Source organism: Echinops telfairi, unplaced genomic scaffold (genome assembly GCF_000313985.2).
Source record: "Echinops telfairi isolate 266 unplaced genomic scaffold, ASM31398v2 ScPeMD7_443;HRSCAF=831, whole genome shotgun sequence".
NCBI lineage: Eukaryota > Metazoa > Chordata > Mammalia > Afrosoricida > Tenrecidae > Echinops > Echinops telfairi.
The window spans coordinates 33,934,572-33,939,402 of NW_022104341.1; the positions used below are offsets into that span (position 1 = coordinate 33,934,572).

Consider the following 4,831-nt stretch of genomic DNA (forward strand, 5'->3'; position numbering starts at 1 on the left):
CTATAAATAGTTATTTTCATTATTTGGCACCTAAAGCAAACTCAAACCCATTGCCACGAAGTTGATCCCTAACAACTCTATAGGACTGAGGAGCATTGTTCCCTAGGGCTTCGAAGGCAGTAAATCTTTGTGGAAGAAGACTGCCACATCTTTCTCCCGTGGAGCAGCTGGTGGGTCTGAACCACTGACCTGTCCTGTAACAGATGAGTGATTTACTGCCTCACCATGGCGGCTCCTACTTGGCATCTAAATCCACTCAGACCACATCTACTGCCATGCAGTTATTCTGACCCCCAGCAACTCTGTCTGGCAGAGCACAAGTCCTCCGTAGGGGTTCTGAGACTGTCACTCTCGCAGGGAGCAGAGCTTCAGCTTCCTCGTGCAGACTCAATGGTGGGTCTGAACCTCTGCCGTGCTGGTGGACGGCCCAATGCTTAACCTACTCTGCCACCAGGGCTCCTTCTATGGCACCTACCGGTTCATACTTTTCTAAGATTTTTTTCAAAAGGTTAATTGTCGAATTAATTTCTGGTAATATTAGTGCATTTCCAAACAATACCAGAAGAATAAAATAGCATCCCTATGCCAGGAGTCTTATGCTATTCATTTTGCATTTATGTTAATGTTTTAATACCTAGAGAACCGAAATAAATGTCATACTCGGGCACTGCTTTCCCTTGGTCTGCCAAAGAAAGGCTAATGCCCTAAAAATAGAATATTGATTTTGCAGCATCAGAATAGCACTATTATTTTCTGAGTGAAATTAAAATAGATGTCCGGGTGGGCAAGGATTGACTTGAGTGAAAGGGAGGACGGAGGTCCATGAGAGCGTGAAGAGAAACCAGTGGGAGTGGGATAAAACATGGGCCAGGGCTGATGAGCGGTTTGCACTGCTGAATCCAGAGATGTTGGTCTGAAATGGAACCACCCTTCACCTAATTTGCACACAGATAATACATTTCTGCTTCTAAATTTTATTACGTAACGTATGAAATATTCCATATGTGAGCTACTTTCATTGAATCTACACATTGAACAAATACTACAACTTGGGGTACATTTTAAAAGTTTATTTAATTTGCTAAACATTCTTAACATTTGCAGGTTATGATAATTATTAGCATAATTTGTCATTATAGTGAAAGATGCTCACATTTTCCTTTGCCTGAAAGCTCCAACTTCTATGGAAAATATCTGGATGAAAGAAATTATCATTCCTGATTTTATATCTTGTACTTCACACTTAAAAACAATCATTGCTTATTAATACTTACCACTTATAGATGACTCAATATCCTTCAACTACTAATAAGACCTCCACCAACCTTTTCCTAAAGGTGTGTGTCAGGGTTGCATCCTTTCACTATATTTATTAAACTTGTATGTTGAGCAAATAATCCAGAGAAGTTAGACTATATGAAGAACTCTGCATCAGTATTGGGGGAAGGTTTATTAACAACCTGTGATACACAGATGATATACAACCTTGCCTACTGAAAGCAAAGGGGACTTGAAGCACTTGTTGATAAAGATAAAAAAAATAAAAAACGATCCAAATCCTTGCAACTGAGTGAGTGGACCATATCATGATGAATGTTGAAAAGCTTGGAGCTGTCAAAGATTTCCTTTTACTTGGATCCACAACCAACAATCACGGAAGAAGTAGTCAAGAGATCAAACAGCATATTACATTGGGCAAATCTGCTGCACAAATCTCTTTCAGGTGTTAAAGAGAAACATGCCACTTTGAAGCCTGAGATGCATCGAGCCCAAGCCACAAGAGCCCTGGGTGATGTAGTATCAGGCTCTGGCGCCAATCACATAAGGTCAGCAGTTTGAAGACACCTGCTGCAGTGAGGGAGAAGGTGGAAGAGGATGAGTTGGCACAGGCTAGATGACAGTGAGTTTGGCAGGGATGGCAGTGTATATGTATTGTTTCCACCCCAAACATGGCATTTTCAGTACTTTCATCTGTGTGTGAAAATTGGGCGATGAATACCGAAGACTGAGGTAGAGTTGATGCATTTGAATTATGGCATTAGGGAAGAATATTGGACTGCCTGAGGGACAAATATGTGTCTGGGACAAAGTACAGTCAGAATGTTCTTTAGAAGTGAGAACGGAGAAAACATGTCTCATGTACTTAGGACATATTAGGAAGAGAGACCAGTCCTTGGAAAAGGACATCACACTTGGTTAATAGAAGGTCTGTGAAAAAGGGCAGGCTGCCAATGAGATGCTTTGACAAGGTGTCTGCATCAGCAGACTCAAACAAAATGATTGTTTAAGGATGGACCTGGTAGTGTCCTTCTGTTGTGCATACGGTCATTATGAGTTAGAACTCACTAGATGGTATCTAAAAACAACAAATCTGACTTCAATCATCATCATAGTTCTATCAAATTAGTAGAATTGCTTGTATAATTTTAATGAGAAAAACAATGGCCAGAAAAGAAAAAAAAAAGGCCAGAGAAGTAAATTATGTTCTGGAGTTAGAAAACATTACAGGTTGGTCTGATTCCCAATCCTTACTGTTAGCAACGACACGATGGAACTGCCCATCTCAACCGGGCATCTAGCCCACTCGGCGCCCTATCCGCAGTGTAGACTGCTACTGCAGGACTCACTAGGGTAGGTGCTCTTCTTCCTGGTTTCAGTAAAGACCTTCCTGCAACAACTGTCAGCAGGTTTCCCACTAACACTTTAGTAAAAGAAATGTCCATAGGTTCCCAGAGACTTGGCTCAAGCCTTGCTTGACTTACCCTGTTGAAAACAACCTTTGTAGTACCCCCAAATCCACTACCATCTCGGCACTTCTGACCCATAGTGACCCTAAAGGATAGGGTAAAACTTCCCCTTTGGGTTTCGGAAGCTGCAAATCTGGAAGCCTCATCTTCTCCCATGTAATGCTAAGTTTTGGTTAGCCGCCCACCATACAGACCACTCTACCTACCAAAGGGCTCCTTCTTTTCTAGTAAATGAGGTCTAAAGATGCCACTTTGATGACCAAGATGTGGTCAACTCACAACACGGTCTTTCCAGTCGCTTGATAAACATGCAAAAGCTGGATAATGAAAAAAACAAAACAAAAGCCAGAAGTATTTATGTTTGGCCTGTGGTGTTTGGAAAGAATATTGAATATACTTTGTCCTGCTCCAAACCCAAAAGAAGAACCAAACTCACGGCCATCGAGCCAATGCTGACTCCTGGAAACCCGACAGGGCAGCGTAGGGCGGTCTCTGTGAGTTTCTGAGACGGGGCAATTCTTCATGGGCGGAGACGGCCCTATAGGTCTGCAGCAGAGTTGCTGGTGGTTTCGAACGGCTGACCTCGTTGTTAGCAGACCAATGTGTAATCACTATGCCACCAGGGATCCTGTACCGTTCAAAGAACAAACTATTCTTCAATGAAAAATACCTAGAATGTTCCTTAGAAGGAATGATAGGGTTTTTACATACTTACTTCGGACATGTTATCAGGAAAGGACCTTGTGTTTGGAAAAGGGGCAGGAACCCGGGGGTTGAGTTCGACTAGATGGCAGTGAGTTTGGTTTTGTTTTAGTTCCCTTTCTCGGTAAGCTTCGTTAATACACCGTAACTAAGCCAAAGGGATGCCCTCTGGAAGAAATGGAAAAAGACCTCGCCCCGCCCGCTCCGCATCCTCGCCAATAGCAGCAGGCGCTGGGGCTACTTTCCAGGGAAGGGCCAATGAGCTCAGAGCGGGGGCGGGGCGGTCGTTGCCAAAGAAGCCGCTGGCCCGCGACCAGCTTCGCTTTTGTCCCGCGGTTCGTTGCGCGGCCCTCGTCCTCCGGGAGCAGTTCTGGGGATTCGCCTCCCCTCGGCCTGGCGTCCGTTGCCTTCCTTCCTCGTTTGCACCCCCATCCCGCCGCATCCCGCAGCATCCCAGCGCAGAACGCACAGGTACGCTTCCCGGACCCCCTGCCGCCAGCGCCCTTTTGAGGGCGGCGGGCTGACGTCACAGCAACGTGCTGACGCACGCAGAGCGTGGGCGCGGCTTTTGGGGTGCTGGGTCCTTGCGTGTTCTGGTTACCCAGCCGTTTGTTTTGGGGGGTGCGTTGGGGTGAAGTGGAGGTGGTGGTGAAGAGGGTGATGGACCCGGAAGTGAAGTGCCGCCCCTCCCCCACACCAGCCCTCCCAGAGGTCAGATTCGGGCCCTTTCTTGGCTGACAGGCGACAAGGCCGAGTGGCCCCTGCTACTTCAGAGCAGATCCTGCAGGAGGTGTCCTGTCCACCATCTAGTCGCCGGCCTGGTAGTCCCTGGGTATGACAGTGTTCCTTTCAGATATAATCATTAAAATGATACAGATTTGCCGTTGGGTCGCTTCTGTTCTTGACAACTCATGTCGATGAACTGTGCAGCATTGAGTTTTCAGAAGCAGATCACCAGGCCTTTGTGTCCAAAGTACCTTTGTCTGTGGACTAGACCTTCAGAAATAATCCAAACTCTGTAAAGCGGATTCCAACTCCTGATGGATTTACAGGAGGGAATGGAATTTCTCCTCCAGAACTTCTCCACTGGCAGCCTTTGAATTAGCAATCAAGAACTTAGCCGCTGTGCAAGGAGGTTACCTTTACTTTCAAAAAACTATATCTTTCTTTTGCTGAAGTGACTGGTAGGTTTGAACCACTGACCTTTGGGGTTAGCAGCCAGTTGTTTAATCATTGAGCAACCAAGCTTCCTCGCCTGATGACACCCTTTTCCAACTCATAGTGACCATTTATGACAGAATAGGAAGAACCACTGCTTTAGAATTGTTTCCACAGAGCTTCGTAGGCCATACTATTCACAGGGAGGAACCTTGGCGGCATAG

General features: G+C 45.6%; 1 protein-coding gene across 3 annotated transcripts in view; it reads left to right on the forward strand.

Moving 5' to 3' along the window:
* The first annotated feature begins 3,811 nt into the window (after positions 1 to 3,811).
* The window catches only part of ODF2L (outer dense fiber of sperm tails 2 like), a 64,611-nt gene continuing 63,591 nt past the window's right edge, over positions 3,812 to 4,831 (forward strand). For all 3 annotated transcript variants that reach the window (XM_045292096.1, XM_045292097.1, XM_013003884.2), the window contains exon 1: positions 3,812 to 3,920. The gene's annotated coding sequence lies outside the window, so the exon portion shown is untranslated. The remainder of the gene's footprint in view (positions 3,921 to 4,831) is intronic.